The sequence below is a fragment of the Macrotis lagotis genome, chromosome 2, assembly GCF_037893015.1.
Source record: "Macrotis lagotis isolate mMagLag1 chromosome 2, bilby.v1.9.chrom.fasta, whole genome shotgun sequence".
NCBI lineage: Eukaryota > Metazoa > Chordata > Mammalia > Peramelemorphia > Peramelidae > Macrotis > Macrotis lagotis.
Window position 1 is genome coordinate 117,754,136 of NC_133659.1, and position 20,358 is coordinate 117,774,493.

A 20,358-nucleotide genomic window follows, 5' to 3' on the forward strand; every position below is an offset into this window, starting at 1 on the left:
ACTTCTTATCCTGGATGAAAATGATTTTTTCCTTTACTCTTAAGTCAAGCAATATGAAAAAATATGTCTTTTTCAGAGACTATTTTCCCAGTATAATTATCTTTTGTTTTTAAGGATACATATTCTCTTCATCCTTTGAAAAACTATACTTACAAGTCTTAGTAATATATAATATATTTCAAAATAGATTTGCATTTGTGCAATTTTTCCCATTACACCCATTATTTTTCCCTTTACACCTATTATTTTTCCCACCCATTCACTCCATTGAACCTAACTTTGTGAAAATGAAAATATAAAGCAAAAATCTGAGAACAACAACGAAAAAGCTATTATGTAGATAACATTCTGCAACTGGGTGATTGAATTTTTTCAAATTTCCTTTGACTTTCAATATTTTAAATATGGCAGTTTTTCTTCATCTGTCAATTTGTCTTCCTTAATTCTTTTTCTTTAGGCTTTACATCTAGTTGCCCATACTATCCTTAGAAGAACACTGTATAATGGGGAATGGGTGTAAGGTGGTGACCATTAATAGAAAAAATTCTGTTAAAAACCTATTGATACAATAAATTATGAAAAAAGTTCTTATTTCTTAAGCAATTCTGGGATGTGGCAAAAATTTGTAAAATAAAATATACAAATGAATCAAACAAATAAATGATGGAAAATATTTCTATTTAAGCATTGCTTTCTTTTTTAAAAATGTTATGACAGATGTGTGCATTGCTGTTTATTGAACTGACTTTTCTCTATAAGCTGGCTGTGTTTGATAAAAAAAAAAAAGTGGGGAGGGGAAAAATAGTAACCAGGCCAGACATTTCCCTTTGAAATGGCCCATTCACCCTCTTCGACCCCTTTTATTTGTCAAATTCATTTATTTTTATTTTTGAGGTGTGAGAGACAGCAAGCTCTTCTCTACAGAGAGTGAGCAGATTATAGATGATAAATTATTTTGTCAGAGCAAGAGACTAAAGAGGAAACACCATCAGTAGAATGACCAGATGGTCTGGATAATGATACCGTACATACCCCAAGTAAACCACAGCTGTTTATAAATGTATCTGTTGACAAATGTTCATTTCAAATGGAAATCCCACTCCATTGAACCAATGAGAGCGTTTAATTGAAGTTTAATATGAAAGAAGAAGAAAAGTAATAATAGAACAGAACTTTAAAGAACTATCAGCTCTCTGCTCAGCACGCACCAAAGTTCTTTGAATATATTTTTATGTATGCTAGTCAGGACTAATTGTAACCAAATGCTTCAGTCTGCACTGTATATAGTCAGTCTTGACGTCACATTTGCATCCCATGTGGTGAAGAGTTTTCCACTACAAACCTTAATAACTCCTATATGTGTATATGTGTATGCGTGTGTATATTTGAGTGGGCAGGATGTATGTATCTATGGAAAAAATAACAGAACTACAAGTTGTACCCTAATTCACAAGAAGTAACTCATATTCACAGGAGAGTCATATTCCTGATCTTGACCTCTACTAATATCAAAGAGCTCTCAGCTATAGCTATGATTGGTGACACATGTTTTGTGGAATGCAGAAAATTGCCAAAGACCTAGGAGTTCAATGGTTAAAAAGCAAGAGTGCTAGACCCCTAGACCTCCAATGTAGGTCAACCAGAGTTCTATCTCACAGAATCAGAAACTTCTATGGTTGGAAGGGACAGCTCAAGGTCAACTGGGATAGTTCCCTGTCTCCAGGCAGGTAACTACAAATGAAGCTTGATTCTAACAGGACTGTGCAGAAAGTGGGTAACAAGAAACTGATTTTTATTATGAGGCAAGTAATAATTATTAGTTTTAATAGGGAATTGGTGAAGTCCAGTCCTTATTACCATATGAACTTGCATAGATGAGGCAGTCCCTATATGAAGTTGGAGTGTGTCCAGACTTTCTGAAACTGATTCTGGTGTGCTTACCATGTGGTGAAGAAATGGCCTTTTGATTGTCTGCTGAGCCAAAACTGGGCAGTATTCAAACAACACTAACTAGGTTAAAATTAATCTCTTTCTCTCCTTTATGATTTTGAGTGAGAATGACAGTAAACATCTGGAGAAGGAGAGGTGTCAAGCTTGTTCTGTCCAGGCCTGAAATACACCCCCCCATATATAGGATTTTTTTTTTTACTTGGGGCATTGCTTCTTTTTTTGTTTAAAATGGAGGAAGGAAAGAAACATTTATAAAGAACTTTCCATGTGTGCTTGACATTCTGCTAAATATTAGAGTTACAAATAAAAGTAAAAAGTTCCTGTCTTCAAGGAGTTTACTTTCTAATGAAGGAAGATAAATAAAAGGGAGTTGAAAATTGTGTGGGATGTAACTGTGTCAACTGGAAAAGATTTCAAATACTCTTGTTAGGTACCCCAACAAGAATCTCATCTAAAGGTTCCCTGAATTGTGATTATCTCATTTTCATTTCCTTCAAAGCAGGAAACTCACTACTTCCTGGCACAGGATATTTCATTTTAAGGCCACTCATTATTATGAAGTATTCCCTTATACTTAAACAAAGTCTATCTCTTTGAACCCTTCATCATTCCTCCTAATTTTGCTATATTCCTCTTAAATAGAATAATTTTCTAAATGCTTAAGGAAAGCTATTATGCCCCATCCCACTTTTTTTCCTAGAAAGTAAACATCCATATTTTCTTTATTTCATGAGGACTTTCAAGTCTCCCATCTTCACTGTTTCTGTTGTTATTAAGTCATTTTTCAGCAGTGTCTGACTCCTTGTGATGTCAGTTTGGGGCAAAAATACTGGAATAGTAGCCATTTCTTTCTCCAGTTCATTTTACACAGAAGGAACTGAGGCAAAGAAGAGTAAGTGACTTGCCTGAAATCACACAGTTATGTCTGAGGTCAGTTTAGAACTCATAAAGACCAATTTTTCTGACTCCAGACCCAGTAATTTATCTACTCTGTCACTTCCTGAATCACCCTCATTTGAATGTTCTACACATTTTGAGTATGTTTCCTAAAATGGGGTGCTCAGAATTGTATACTGTATTCTTAATATACTCTGATCAAAGCAGAGGATAACCCAACTCTCTCATTCTAGATACTAGGTTTATACAAAAGTCTTAGTGTGGTTTTATTAGCATAAAAACTATAAATACAACAAATTTATAGAAATTATTATTTTAAAATTATTCAAATAATATTTAAAATGGTATTCCTTTTTAAAATTCAACATAATCTTTGTCTTTTGCTATACATCACTATATTCATTTGTCTTTTTTTCACCTTTATTTTATGTCTAATTTATGGAATAAAACAAACATTTTGGGGAGGCTAGGTGGTATAGTGAATAGAGCACCACCCCTGGAGTCAGGAGTAACTGAGTTCAAATCCGGCCTCAGACACTTAATAATTACCTAGTTGTGTGGCCTTGGACAAGCCATTTAACCCCATTACCTTGTAAAAATCTAAAACAAACAAACAAACATTTTTATAACATAGCATAGCAAAAACAATAATTGGACAGGAAACTGTAAGTATATTATGTGAAACTTGTCATTCCTTTTAAATAAATAAAAAGTTGTCATATTTTTCTTTTTTTGAAAATAAGTTTTTAAACTTTCATATCTGCTTCTTAGCAATGCTAATGTGTTTGTAAACCTATCCTTAAGACAATTTAAAGGGTGAGGTTTTGAAGCATTTATACTGGTTTTGATGTGATCCCACAAGAATAAATATAATGGAGACATATCACATGACTAAAATGGTCAGGCAAGAGGACTATTTGTCTGAAAAAGTGTCATCTAGAAACTGCTGTTCACACAATGCAAAATGACAGGTTGCTCCATGCTGTTAAAATTAAAATAAAAATTATATTATTCAAAATTTATAAAACTATATATTGAAAAATTTAAATAATTTAACTTTCAAGTAACATTTTCATTATTTGGCTTCCTTAAAATATCAACAAAAATCCCATGCACATGCTGAAGTTTTAATGACTGGGATACAAAATATTTGAAAAAATATTAGTAATATTATAGATTGAATTTTTAAGTTGGTGCTTGCAGAAGAAGTTCATCTTAGGTGATCATCATCACTGATTCTTACCTATTCATCATATCCCAGATTTAATCAAATTCCAGATCCTGCTCATTCTACTTAATTGTTTTTCCTGATACATTCTAGTAACTCCTGAGTTTACATATCTTCTAAACTTTCACCTGCCTGAGGGCAGGAAACATACTTTGTTCATCTTCATGCCCATTATAACACCTAGCTTATAGTTAATAATGAATGAACATTGATTGAATTCATGAAAGAACTTAAGAAAGTGTCATGGTATCATCTTTTCCTTTACCCTAAAGCCTTTTCTTCCAGAAAAAGTCATAAGGGAAAAGGATAGTATGGGAAGTTAAGGAGCACACGTCTCACTTTCTGTCTTAATTCTTTCCTACTTTGATTCAGTGATCTTTAATTTCATCAATGTGGATTTGTGCCAATGTAGATAATAATCCCTCCATGATTTATTAAAGGATTTTTAGAGTTGTTGACAAAAATGTTAGTACCCTAAAGTCAATTTGGTGAGGTGGCTCTTCAAACTATTTTTAGGCTAGCCCTTTGGAGACAGGTACATCCTATGTGAGTTTGTATTCTGTTAGTAAAAGTCTTCAAACTATCAAAATCTCCTCCATATCATGAGTCATCAAAGTAGGACTCTGTTGAAGGAAAAGACAACTTAATGACTATAAATGTGCTGAGAAACAATTTATAAACAGAGGCAGGATAGAGAGATACATAATTTGAGAGGCACTTGATGAAATGGGAAAAATCTTAGATTCAGAATGAGAACACATGGCTTTTGAGTCCTAGGTCTATAAACTTACCAACTGTATGGTGTTGGGCACTATACCTAATTTTGCTAATTTTTCTCTTTTGCAAAATGGACAAAGACTCAATTGTAATGTCCACATGAAAGTATTGATATAAATATCATATGAAATAATGTACATTAAAAGTACTATAGACTACCACATAAATGCCAGTGAACTGTACATATAATACTGCTAATCATAAAATGCATAATGACAGGTTGCCCCATATGTTAAAATTGAAATAAAAATTGTATTATTCAAAATTTATTGGCCTAGAATTTCCAGAACCTAATCTGATGTGGATAGGTGCTTCCTCAATTTTAGGGGCAACATATTGAATGAAAGAATGAAATTTATTCACTCAAAGAGATGTTTATGGTGAGGGAAGGAAGTTAAAAAGGGAAGTCCCAGATGATTTTTAAGACAAACTTTTTCACTGCTCATCACATTCTACAACTTATTAGAAAGAAACCCATGTCTGTACCAAATCTTTCCCCAGCTGGTCCTGACAGATACTTATTTGAAGCACCAACACAGATGAAAATCAAATCCAGCTCTGGGGAAAATAAAATGAGTTTATGGAAGACTGTATTCAATAAAATGGGAACACAACTGACATTTTCTTGATATCTTAAAGTAGAATACCTATATAAAAGGAGCAAACTCTAAAACAGGTGCTGCTTTCTGAGAGACAATGTGTAGAAGTAGGAAAAGCACTGGATCAGGAGTCAGGAGACTTGGATCAAGTTCTTACCTTGCTACCTATGAGCTTTGTGACTCAATCACTTCTGTTCTATAAGACTTAATTTTTTTGGTTGGGGTAGGGTGTGTTCCAAGAAGACTAATACCTTGATGTGAGGGCTGCTTTCCACCTTTGATGTTCACCTGAGCCACCTAACTCTAACCTGTGGCTCCAAGAAGCTATAGCACATACAACAACCACACTCCAGCAAATATTTTCAGCAGGTAGGCTAACCAAGTTTGGGGTAACAGAGGGAATCTCAAACTTATCGGCAAGGACTGGAGGAGGGTATCTACCCCAAGCATGTGAAGTCTTCCACTGGTGGAATGGGTAGAGGACAACAATTCATTCCAATAGCCATGAAGCTAGCTGAAGCAGGTGCTATGGAGCACTTAGAGTTTGGTTAGACATCAAAGATGCCAAGGTCATTCATCTGAAACCATCATCAGTTGTTTTGACTCGGCCTTGCTATGCTGGATCATGATGACTTTGAAAGAGCATGAGGCAGATGAATTCGTGCAGCTCTACCACGCTTAAATTTATGCATGCAAAAAAAAAAAAGACAACCATTTCCTCAAAGTCCTGTGGCGACAGGCAAGTGATGAAGTACCAGGTATAGATACACTGGCAGCTGTAGTCAAAATCCTGCACACTGGCAGCCCAGGCCATAAGGTCATTTCTCCACTGAAAGCAGCAGTGGGACTTGACAACTCCCTTGGGTGATTGAGCAGCCCTTTTAAGGATTGCACTGCTTACTTCCTGGTGTGAGGAAGGGGCTAGCAAAGGTGCCCTGAAAATTGTCTACTTACCCAACCCTGGCCTGATTATCCAGGCAGGTGGGGATCCCATTGTGCTGCTGAGATACCAAAATATCACAAAAACTTCTTCAAAGAATCCACTTACCATCAGTGAATGGAACATGCTCACACTCTTAGACATCACAAAATGCAATGCCTGAAAGATGAACAGCTAAAAGAACTTAGCAGATATGGTATCCCAAAACCAGCCCCAAGTGAAACAAACTCACTGAAGTTATAGCTAGATACACATTTTTCTGGAGTGGCCACAGTGAAAGAGAACAACATGAAGCTGTGAAAGGTTTTGCACTCAAAACTAATCTAGTTAACATTCTTGAATGCCAAACAAAAGGAGTGAATAATAGACTCATGACAATGAGATTACCACTTCAAGGAAAATGCCATTCCACCATCATCAGTGCCTTTGCTCCCACCATGATGAACATTGATGAAGTTAAAGAAAAATTTTAGGAAGACCTGGAGACCCTTATCATTAATTTACCAAAGGAGGGCAAGCATATAATTCTGGGTGACTTTACTGCTAGAGAAGGCTCAGGTTACCAGACGTGGTGGGGAATTCTTGAGAGAATGAAGGTGTAAACAACAACAGCAGTGGTCACCTATTACTGAAGACTTGGGCATCCCATGACCTTTTCATCACAAACACTGTGTAAATTCAATAATACGTCCTGGATGCACCCTCATAGAAAACATTGGCATCTATTAGACTGTGAGTGTAAGGAGAAAAGACAGACAGGTTGTGAGAATGACAAGGCAATATGTGCTTCAGAAGGCTAGACTCATCCCAGACTCATCTAAGCTAAAGGTTCATATCCAACCAAAGCAGAGGCCCCAAAGCAAAATGAATACTAGAAGAATTAATATCAAGAGATTAGTGTCTCTCTGAGTGGGAACAGTTTGCTGCTAACTTGGAGGGAAAACTGAGCCAACACACAGTTGGCAACAGTAGAGCAGGAAAGGAGTGGTCAGTTTTCAGAGATCTAGTGCATAGCACTGCATTTGGTCATCTAGGCTAGAACACTCACAAACACCAAGATTGGTTTCATGAAAATGATGGGGAAATACAGAAGCCGATAAATGAAAAGGAGAATTCTACAGGGTTTGCCAGCAGGATAGTTCATCCATTTCTAGGAAAGCAGCATTTAATTCCATTGAAAAATAAAGTTCAAGACACTGGACTCCCTGCCAAGATAGTGGAATGAAGACTTGCACTATGTTCCTCTTTCCCCTCAGAAATAACATGAAAGAAACCTCTTAACAGAAATTCAATTGACAAAACCCAGAAAGAGAAGCTAGGAGAAGAACACCTACAAAGAAGGTATGTCTCAGGAAACCATGGGTGAACCAGGAGACAAGAGCAGTGTGGGGAGAGCAGCTGGGTGAAGCCAGAGGGCCAGCCTCAGCACTGAAGACTTTGGTTAGTGGTTGGTGTGAGATCCAACATTAGTCATTGGCTGGTGGGAGGGAGGGGGAAGGAGCTACAGGAGGGTAAATTCCAGCACAGAGTTTCAGAGCCTACCTGGAGAACAACCAGCTTGGCCAGGGACCTGAGCTCCATACTTTCAGTGAAGCCCTTTGCCCAGAACAAACAACAAACAACCCCCCACCCCCTTAGGCTAAGGACTGACCAATAGAGTTCACTCAGTGGAAAGAGATTAACTCCCTCCCTCAGGGCCCAGCCCAGTATTCAAGGTCAACTCAGACCCTGCTGCCGAGGGCCCCAAACACTCCAGAGAAAGCAACCAGTGCTCCCTACTGGTGGAAACTTGAAACTACTAAGTCAAGTGAATAAAGCCTCTAGGATCTTCAAAAGCAAACTTCTGAGAGCCAGCCCCCCAACACAAGATACTAGAAAGATGAAGAAAGGTCAGAGAAGGGGGACCCATGGAGAAATAGTTAACTTAATATTTAACTCAGAGAGATCTAGCACTGCTGAGGACAATATGAATTGGTCTCTAGCCCAGAAAGACTTCCTTGAAGAACTCGGGAAGGAGTTTAAAAATCAATTGGAAAAATTGGGAAAAGAAACTCAAGAGAAAATTAACATCTCGAAACAAGAAAACAAACCCTTGGAAAATATAGTTGGACAAATACAAAATGGGAATAATTCTCTCAGAACTTCAATTGGGCAAATGCAAAAGGAAAATGATTCTCTCAAAACTACACTTGGGCAAATGGAAAACTCCTTCAAAAATAGAATTGACCAACTGGAAAAGGAGTTGCAAAAGATAAATGAAGAAAAATTTTCTCTAAAAAAAAGAATGGAATCAGCAGAAACTAATGACTTCATGAGGCAACAAGATTGTGTTAAACAAAACCAAAAAAATAAAAAAAAATAGAAGAAAATGTAAAATACCTCATCAGCAAAACCTAGAGAACAGATCAAGAAGGGAGAACCTAAGAAGTATAGGTCTTCCTGAAAATAATGAAGAGAAAAAAAAAGCCTGGGCTTAATATTACAGGATTTAGTGATGGAAAATTGCCCTGATATCATGGAACTAGAGGGCAAAATAGTTATTGAAAGAATACAGCGATCCCCTCCAGAAAGAGATCTTAAAATGAAAACACCAAGGAATGTTGTGGCCAAATTCCAGAAGTATCAGATAAAAGAAAAAAATCCTGCAAGCAGTCAGAAAAAAATTTAAACACCAAGGAGCCACAGTAAGGATTATGCAGGACCTGGCTGAAGCAGCATTAATGGACTGAAGGGCCTGGAATGAAATATTCCAAAGAACAAGGGGGTTTGTAACTCAGCCAAGAATCCACTACCAAGCAAAGCTGAGCCTCTTCTTCCAAGGAAAAAGATGGTCATTTAATGAAATGGGAGACTGCCCAAATTTCATGATGAAAATACCAGAGCTAAATAGAAAATAAAATAAAAAAAAACAGAAGGCTCAAGAGACACATGAAAAGGTTAAAAAGGTAAAGGAATAAAATTGCAATCCAATAAAATGAAATTGGCTATATACCCACTTGGGAGACAGAGTCTCATAACTCTTGAGAATTGTAACTCTATTAGAGAGAATATACTTAGGCAGAAGTGATGGATGCTTATAACTTTTCTGTGACTGAGATAGAATAATTTAAAAACAATACTTCCTTACATAAGGGGGACAGTAAGGAGATGAGAGGATGGATGAGTCTAAATGGGGTAAATCTCATTACATCAAAAGGTACAAAAGACCTATTGTAATTGAGGGGAAGAAGGGAAGAGATGAGAAGCACCTGAATTTTCAACTCATCAGACTTGGCTTAAAGTTAACTTAGACACACTCAGTTAAGGTAAGAAACTTACCTTACCTTTCAAGCATTAAAAGGGGAAAAGAGGAGGGGGGATGAGGAGGGGGAGAAAATGGGGAACTAACAGAAGGAAGGGAAGAAGGTGAAAAGGGAAAGGGGAAAGAAAGGGAAGAGAGGTTGATATAAGAGGGCAAACACACCTAATGGCGGTGGTATCCAGAAACATAACACTGGGGAATATGGATAAAGTGAAAAAGGTGAAAAATACAAACAGAAGGAAGATAGCATGGAGGTCAGTAAAGAGTTAGTAATTATAACTTTGAATGTGAATGGGATGAACTCTCCCTTAAAATATAAACAAATAGCAGACAGTATTAAAAACCAGACTCCTACAATATGCTGCTTACAAGAAACACATTTGAATCAGAGAGATACATATAGAGTAAAAGCAAAAGGTTGGAGCAAAATATATTTTGCTTCAGCAGAAGTGAAAAAAAGCAGGGGTTGCAATCCTTATCTCAGACAAAGCAGCTGCAAAAATAGATAGTGTTAAAAGAGATAAGGAAGGATTCTAGATCTTCTATCTAGATCAAAGGTACTATAGATAATAAAGTGATTTCAATACCAAATATGTATGCACCCAATGGAATAGCATCCAAAATCTTAGATGAGAAGTTGAAAGAGCTACAGAAAATCATAGACCGCAAAACTCTACTAGTGGGAGACCGCAACCTCCCACTCTCAGATTTAGATAAATCTAATCATGAAAAAAACAAGAAGGAAGTTAAGGAGGTTAATAGATTGTTAGAAAACTTAGACATGATAGACTTATGGAGGAAACTGAATGGGGATAGAAAATAATATACTTTTTTCTGCAGTACATGGCACTTACACAAAAATTGAGCATGTACTAGGGCATAAAATCCTAATGATCAACTGCAGAAAGGCAGAAATAGTGAATACATCTTTCTCAGCTCATAATGCAATAAAAATCATATGCAATACTTGACCAAGGAGCTATAGATCAGAACTAATTGGAAACTAAATAACTTCATTTTAAATAATGAGTGGATCAAGCAACAAATTATAAGAAGAATTAATTTCCATCCTAGATAATGACAATAAGGAAACAACATACCAAAACCTATGGGATACACACAAGGTGGCTGTCAGGGAATATATTATATCTTTAAATGCTTACATGAATAAATTAGAGAAAGAAAAAATCATTGAACTAAATATGGAACTAAAAAATTAGAGAAAGAACAAATTAAAAGTTCAAAAAACTAAAGGAGAAATTAATAAAATCAAAAGCAATAAAACTATTGAACTAATAAAAAAACAAAAGATGGTTTTATAAAGTAAACAATAAAATGGATAAACCTCTGGTCAATTTAATTAAAAAAAGAAAGAAGAAAACAAAATTGATAGTTATGATAAATGAAAAAGGTGAACTCCCGTCAATGAGGAGGAAATTAAAGTAATAATGAGGGCATTATTTTGCCCAACTCTATGTTAATAAATTTGATAATCTAAGTGAAATGGATGAATATTTACAAAAATATAAGTTGCCTAGATTAAATTAAGAGGAAATTAAAAACCTAAATAACCCTATCTCATAAAAAAAATTCAACGAGCCATTATTGAACACCTTAAGAAAAAATCTCCAGGGCCAGATGGATTCAAAAGTGAATTCTACCAAACATTTAAGGAACAATTGGTTTGAATTCTATGTAAACTATTTGGAAAAATAGGTGAAGGCAGAGCTCTGCCTAACTCTTTCTATGATACTAATATGGTGCTGATACCTAAACCAGAAAGAGTTAAAACAGAGAAAGAAAATTATAGACCTATCTTCCTGATGAATATAGATGCAAAAATCTTAAATAAAATCTTAGCAAAATGATAACAACAAGTTATCACTAGGATAATACATTATGATCAGGTAGGAATTATCCCAAGAATGCAGGGTTGTTCAATATTATGAAAATTGTTAGTATAATTTATTATATCTATAGCATACCTATCAGAAATCATATGATAATATCAATAGATGCTGGAAAAGTTTTTGACAAAATACAGCACCCATTCCTACTAAAAACACTAGAGAGTGTAGGAATAAATGGATTGTTCCTCAGAATAATAAGCAGTATCTATCTGAAACCATCAACAAGCATTATATTCAATGGGGAGAGGCTAGAGGCATTCCCAATAAGATCATGGGTGAAACAAGGATATCCATTATCACCACTACTATTCAATATTGTATTAGAAATCTTACCTTCATCAATAAGAGAAGAAAAAGAAATTGAAGGAATTAGAATGATGGCATACCTAGAGAATCCCAGAAAATCATCTAAAAAATCTACTAGAAAAATTAGAAACTTTAACAAAGTAGCAGGATATAAAATAAACTTGCATAAATCCTCAACATTCCTATATATGACTAGCAAAATACTTCAGAAAGGACTTGAAAGAGAAATCCCATTCAAAGTAACCTCAGATAATATAAAATACCTGGGAGTCTACCTGCCAAGACAAACTCAAACACTTTTGGAAAACAATTACAAAACACTTCTCACACAAATAAAATCAGATTTAAAGAACTGGGTAAACATCAAGTGCTCATGGAAAGGTAGAATTAATATAATAAAAAATGACAATTCTACCAAAAGTATACTATTTGTTTAGTGCCTTACCAATAAAAATTCCAAAAAATTGCTTTAATGAGTTAGAAAAGGTTGTAAGTAATTTTATATGGAGAAATAAAAAGTCATGTATTTCTAAGATTCAATTTAAAAAAGTGCAAAAGAAAGTGGCTTAACCCTACCCACATCTCAAATTATATTATAAAGTATCAGTCATCAACACTGTCTGGTATTGGCTAAGAAATAGAGTAGTGGATCAGTGGAGTAGACTAGGTACAATAGCAGGAAATGATTATCGTAATCTGCTGTTTGATAAACCCAAAGTCCAGCTATTGGGATAAAAACTTTCTTTTCAATAAAAACTGTTGGGAAAATTGAAAGTTGATATGGAAGAAACTTATATTAGACCAACACCTCACACCCTAGGGTAAGATCCAAATGGATACAGATTTGAGACATAAATAACAATATAATAAGCAAACTAGGAGATCAAGGAGTAGTTTACCTGTCAAATCTATGGAAAGGGAATCAGTTTATGACCAAGGAAGAGATAGAGAACATCATTAAAAACAAAATGAATAACTCTAATTACCCTGAATTAAAAAACTTTTGCACAGACAAAACCACTGTAACCAAGATCAAAAGAAATGTAGTAAATTGGGAAACAAGCTTTACAACTAATGATTCTGACAAAGGACTCATTTCTAAAATATACGGAGAATTGAGTCAAATTTAAAAAAAAAAGTCATTCTCCAATTAATAAATGATCAAAGGATGCTCAAAGGCAATTTACAGCTGAGGAAATCAAAGCAATCCATAGTCATATGAAAAATTTCTCCAAATAATTACTTATTAGAGAAATGCAAATTAAAGCATCTCTGAGATCCCACTTCACACCTCTCAGACTGGCCACTATGACCAGAAAGGACAATGATCAATGTTGGAAAGGATATGGGAAATATGGGACACTAATACAGTGCTGGTGGAGCTGTGAACTCTTCCAATCTTTCTGGAGAGAAATTTAGAATTATGCCAAAAGGGCAACAAAAATTTGCATACCCTTTGATCCAGCAAAACCACTACTGGGTCTATACCCTGAAGAGATTGTGAAAAAGGGTAAAAACATCACTTGTGCAAAAATATTCATTGCAGCCCTATTTGTGGTGGCAAAGAATAGGAAATTAAGTAAATATCCTTCAGTTGGGGAATGGTTTAACAAACTGTGGTATGTGTAAGTCATGGAACACTATTGTTCTATTAGAAACTACAGGTCCCACACTACAGGTTCTATTAGGAGGAATGGGAGTTCAGGGAAGCCTGGAAGGATTTGCATGAACTGCTGCTGAGTGAGATGAACAGAACCAGACAAACACTGCACACGCTAACAGCTACATGGAGGTGATGATTAACCTTGATGGACTCACTCACTCCATCAGTGCAACAACCAGGGACAATTTGGGTTATCTGCAATGGTGAATATCATCTGTATCCAGAGAAAGAATTGTAGAGTTTGAAAAAAAAACCAAAGACTATTACCTTAAAATTAGAAAAAAAAAGTTATCATATTATGTTATTTTGCTATCTTATTCTTTATTTTTCTTCCTTAAGGCTATGATTTCTTCTTCATCACATACAACTGAGATCAAGGTATACCATGGGAACAATGCAAAGACTAGCAGAATGCCTTCTCTGGTGGTTCATGGGAGGGAAGCAAGAATGCAGTGGAAATTGTAAAACTCAAAATAAATAAAATCTTTTGGGGAATAAAAGTAAAGTTCAAGCAAAACATAGGATGCAGGATTTTTGACTCAATAAGAAGGCAGATGAAATCCAGTTTTATACGGGTTATATGACATGAAGGCATTATCCCCCAAGAATTCAAGAAAACCTCTATTGTCCATCTCTAAAAAGGTAAAGGGAATAGATTGTCCTATGACAGTCACGGGGTATTTCTCTTTTAGTCATTGCTGGTAAGTCTTGCCAGAGACCAGAAAGGATAATAATCATTGTTGGAAGGGTTGTGGGAAATCTGGGACACTATTACATTGTTAGTGGAGCTGTGAACTCATCCAAACTTTCTGGAGAAAAATTTGGAACCTCACCCAAAGGTCAGCAAAAATGTGCATACCCTTTGATCCAGCAATACCACTACTGGGTCTATACCCTGAAGAAATGATGAAAAAAAGGTAAAAATGTCACTTGTACAAAAATATTCATAGCAGCCCTGTTTGCAGTGGCAAAGAATTGGAAATTAAGTAAATGTCCTTCAATTGGGGAATGGCTTAGCAAACTGTGGTATATGCATGTCATGGAACACTATTGTTCTGTTAGAAACTGGGAGAGATGGGAATTCAGGGAAGCCTGGAGGGATTTGCATGAACTGAAGCTGAGTAAGATGAGCAAAACCGGAAAAACACTGTAACAGCAACAGGGGGGCAGTGATCAACCTTGATGGACTTGCTCATTCTATCAGTGCAACAGTCAGGGACAATTTGGGGCTCTCTTCAATGGAAAATACCATCTGTATCCAGAGAAACAACTGTGGAGTTTGAACAAAGACTAAGGACTATTACCTTAACTTTAGGGAAAAAAACTAATATCTTATTGTCTGATCTTGCTGTCTCTTATTCTTTATGTTTCTTCCTTAAGGATATGATTTCTCTCTCATCACACTCAATTTGGAAACATGGAAACATGGAAACAATGTAAAGACTGACAAATTGCCTTCTGTGGGGGGTGGGGAGAAGGAAGTAAGATTAGGGGAAAAATTGTAAAACTCAAAATAAATAAAACCTTTAATAAAGAAAAAAAGTAGATAAACCTATAATAGCAAAAAAAAAAAAAAAGATTCTTGCCAGAGTCTTTCTCAGTAGACTGATCCTTCACCTGGAAGATGGTCACCTCCCTGACAGCCAGAGAGGCTTTAGAATGTATTGAGGAACAGTCAATATGGTGTTTGCTACCGGACTACTCCAGGAAAAATGTCAGGAACAGAAGAGAGGTCTGTCTACAACATTTTTGGATCTGACCACGGCCTTTAGTACCATTAGTCATGAGGGTTTATGGAAAATTATGTCAAAATTTGGTTTCCCAGAAAAATTCATCAGTGTTGTATGTCAATTTCATGATGGCATGCATGCCTGGATTCTGGATAGTAGACAATGTTCTCAAGATTCCCCAATCATGAAAGGAGCAAAACAAGGATGTGTCCTTGCTTCCATACTTTTAAGCATGATGTTTTCAGCCATGTTCTCAAATGCCTTCACTGAGGATGAACAGGACCTCAAGGTCAGCTACTGCACTGAAGGCAAATAATTTAATTTGAAAAGGCTACAAGCAAGACTAAAGTGAAGGGAGTGTTCCTTCATGATCTTCTGTTTGCAGATGATTTTGCACTCAATGCACTCTCTGAAGCTGAGATGGAACAAAGTACGGATCAGTTCTCTGCTGATTGTGCTAATGTTGGTCTAACTATTAACACCAAGAAAATACAGTTGCTCCATTAGCCAGCACCACACCATCCATGTGTGGATCCATTGATTACAGTAAATGGCGAAGTTTTGAGTACTGTGGACAAGTTCACCTACCTTGGCAGTGTCCTTTCCAAGGAGGTACACATTGACAATGAAATTGACACTCACATTGCCAGAGCTAGCTCAGTATTTGGAAGGCTCTAAAAGAAAGTATGGGAGAGAAGAGGTATTAGACTAACTATCAAACTGAAGTCTATAGAGTCCTTGTTCTGACCTCATTGCTGTATTTTTGTGAAACCTGAGCAGTCTACCAGCACCATATCAAGAAACTGAATCACTCCATTTAAATTGTCTTAAGAAGATTCTGAAGATTACCTGACGGGAGAAGACACCAGGCATTGACTTCCTTTCTCTGGCTAAACTGACTAGCATTCCAACATTACTATAGAGAGAGCAATTCTGATGGACTGGCCTTTATGGTACAATGTCAGACATCTGCTTGCCAAAAGCCTCTTTTATGGAGAACTTACACAGGGCAAGTGGTCACAAGGGGTCAGAAGAAGTGATACTGAGACACCCAGTTCATCACATCAAGAACTTCAAATTGATTGTACAGAATGGCACAGGACTACACAGCATGTTGTGCCCTCATCAGTGAGGAAGGCAGAATTGAAGCAGCCCAAAAGAAACATGACATTCATAACTTTAGAGTACTCACTGCAAGTGTTAACATGGACTATTTGTGTGGGACCTGTAGCAGAGAGCTTATATTGGTCTGATCAGCCACATAGGACATACTGTAATTTGTCTCAAACATAATGATGTCATTTTTGGTCTTCTTTTATAACAAAGGACAAGAACTAACCAACCAGAAGACTTGATTTTCTCATGGGAGAAAGTGGGATAATAAACCCAATTACTTCATGGAAGTATTTTGAGAATCAAATGAAACAGTGTTTTAAGCATGCTCCATAAATTTTCAATCAAAATTTATGTGCCAAGTATGATAATTATTTTGATGGTTGCTTTCTATTCCTCTTGTGCTTAATGTGAGGGTTTAGATTCCAGGTGAAATCAGACAATGGTTCAGGAAAGGTAGCACCACAATTATTCTCTACAATTATTAATCGTTATTTTGCCTATAAAGAGCTTCAAGACTTTGCCTTGATATTGAGTTTCATTATTCTCCCCATTTGTCGTATCTCTCTCTGTCAATCATCACCACATCAATGGGCTGCCACAGGTGGCAAGGGCATTCCCTTTCATAGAAGGTCTTAAAGCAAGTATTAGATAACCATTGTAATTTAGGTTGTAGAAGAGATTTTTAAAAAAGATATCTAAATGATCTCTAAATATTTAAAGCATTAGGGAAAAGATATTAAAAAGTTAATTTAGAATTAATATAATGAAACACTTTATAACAATTAGAATTTTCCAAAAGTAGAATGGATTTCCCTAGGTTCCTCTTCAAACTATAGATATTGATTATAGGGGCATTCTTATTCAAGTATAGAACTGAACTAAGTGGCCAGAGGTCTTTTTCAGTTCTGTAATTTGTCTCTTACAACTTCAAGAGTCCATAAGTCTATCATTTCATGACTGTTTTAGACTTTTCTCACCATTAGATAGTTGTTAATTTGAAAAATATCTGAAGATTCCAGTGAACTGGAACTCAATATGAATAAGTATGATACAATGGCATAATAGAAAGGTAATGCAATACTAGGTTGCTTTGAGATGCATAGTGACAAGTCCTAAGGAGAGGATATACCTCTGTATTCTTCCCTGGTCATATCATATTCTTAAGTCTTGTATTCAGGAGGAGGCAAAAAGGGTTATGTAGAGTTCCAAGTCAATGTGAGGATAATTAGGAATATTTCCCAAAGAGAAAAGAAAATGGAAAATATTACTGCCAATAGATGATAGATAGATGGATAGATAGATGGATAGATAGATGGATAGATAGATAGATAGATAGATAGATAGATAGATAGATAGATAGATAGATAGAGCATTTTAAGTGTTTACTGAGTGTTAGACCTTGTGCTAAGTGCTGGTGATAGGAATACAAGTAAAGAAGACAGTTTTTTTTAAAATTTTTAATTTTAAAGGAGTTTACATTCTAATAGGAGAGCTGGAAAGTGACCTGGGAATGGAATTGAGAGAGAAGAAGAGGTAATGAGACAAGAGAGGAGGTGAAGAAAGAGGAAGAGACAGATAGACAGACAGACAGACAAAAGAGAGACAAAAAAGGAAACAGAGATACACAGAGACAGAGATTTGAAATATACTGCAACAGGAGCAGCTAGGTGGTACAGTGGATAGAGCACCAGTCCTGGAGTCAGGAGGACCTGTGTTCAAATCTGGTCTCAGACACCTTAATAATTACCTAGCTGTGTGATATTGGGAAAGTCACTTAACCCCATTGCCTTGCAAAGAAGAAGAAGAAATATACCACAACACAGAAGAGGGATTAATTTTTCTTGGCCTCCAGAGAGCAAAACAAGAAGTAAGAAGTTTATTGTTCACTAGAATCTGATTTATTTTGTGTTCCTATTTAGGATTTTCTTGGCAAAGATACTGGAGTAGTTTGCCATTTCCTTTTCCAATTCATTTTATAGATGAGGAAACGGAGTCAAAAAGTTAAATGACTTGCCTAGGGTAACACAGTTTGTAATTGTCTGAGGACAGATTTAAACTTAGGAAGATAAGTCATCCTGAAGCACTCTATTGACTGCCATAATGGCAAATTTAGGTTTCATGAAATTTAAAAAACAAAACAAAACAAAACAAAACTTCCCAATTATTAGAGCAATCCAAAAATGAAATGGTTTTCCTGAGACATAGTGGGTTCCCTTTCACTGAAGATCTTCAGGAAAAAGGTGAAGAACCGGAATTTTTATGTGATTTAATTAACATTCCTTTCCAGGTAAGGATTAGGTTATTTTATGTAAGAACTCCCTTCTAACCAAGAAAGTCTGTGACCTTGTTCTGTGATTCAGAATTGTGATGGCATGACTCTTGGGTGTGTGTGTATTTGTGTGTGTGTGTGTATGTGTGTGTGTGTGTGTGTGTGTGTGTGTGTGTGTTTTAATTTAATGGTATATGATCTGAACAATTAAGTGGGGTAAGAGCAAGAGAAAGAGTACCATATGGAAGTCAAGTTTGCACAGCATAATTATAGAATGCTAGGAAGTGAGTTCAAAGAAGGATAATTATTTGGATACAGATACAGACTTCTAGACTGTCTTTTGAAGAAGAATATTAGACAGCAGTTCCTGGTATAGTGGCAAAGATTATGAAGCAATAGGGGAACCATCAAATAACTGAACAAATTATGGCATATGAATGTAATGGAATTTTTTTAACCATAAGAAATGATGAAAGTGATTGTTTCAAACAAGCCTGGGAAGATTTGTATGAATTGCTGCTTAAATGAAGTGAATAGAATGAAACATTCATTTTTAAAGATGGTCAAATGTGGAAATTTGTTTTGCTTACTTATGCACATAACTGCTTAAATGTATGTGTTTTTCTTTCTTTCAGTTTGAGGTGAGGAATTGTGTGTGGGGTATGGAGGAGAGGAGGAATAAGGAAATATTCATCTTATTAGATAGTAATTTCAGAAAAAAATAGTCATAGGAAAAAGATTATTAGGGACTAAGCCATCAGACAGAATTACTGTCTCAGTACAGAAACCTAGAACAGATTCTCAGAAACAGAACATTTGGGAATGTACATAAGAAACATAATGGTTAACTGAATGCAGGCTCTTAGCATCAATTCTTAATTCAAAATTAGTGAGACATAGTGTGAGTACATGGAAAGTGGATGCTAGGTCCAAGTAGAGTGATTCTAAATGCCTCCTGCTTCTATAGATTTCAGGAAAGATTGTATCATACTGTGATGATGCAATTGGAATGATGTCATAAGATGGAACAATAAATGACAAGCTCTGAAAGATGCTACATATTATTAGTGTAGCTACAATTTCTAGTAATCATTGAGGGGAGGGCATCAAAAGTATGAAAATGGAAATTGATCTGAGAGTCTCAGTTACCTTGGTGTGTGAAACTAATTTGAGAGTAGAAACAAATTCAAGATTTTCTGTAGGAATATTCCAGTAGTAATTTTGAAATATTTAGGAAAGGATCTTTTCAGTCTCTGCTTATTTCTGAATTTATAGAAATTAACTCAGTTTGGAAAGCTTTCCAGGCTTGGAAATTGTCTCTTATCTCTTTGTCAACACAGTGAGAAATTGTAGATTGCAGCACTCCTCTAATCAAGATAGTGCTTCAGCACTGAGGAATCCAAAGGTAACTTGAAACATAAATATGTTTCTTATAGTAATGGGTTCAATGGAATATAAGACCTTCTCTTGTTGGTTCAGAATTCCTGCCTGTACTCTCATTTCTTCTCTATCTCTATGCAATGGTGAAGCAGTTTAGCCCGATATTATCCCTATACATGAATCCTTTGTTCTCTTGTCCTTTTGACAAAAATCCCCTGCTAAAGCCCAATCTTCAATGTCTCATTCTTCCACCTTTGCTCCTATTCACATGCTGCAAAATAGAACTGGGGAA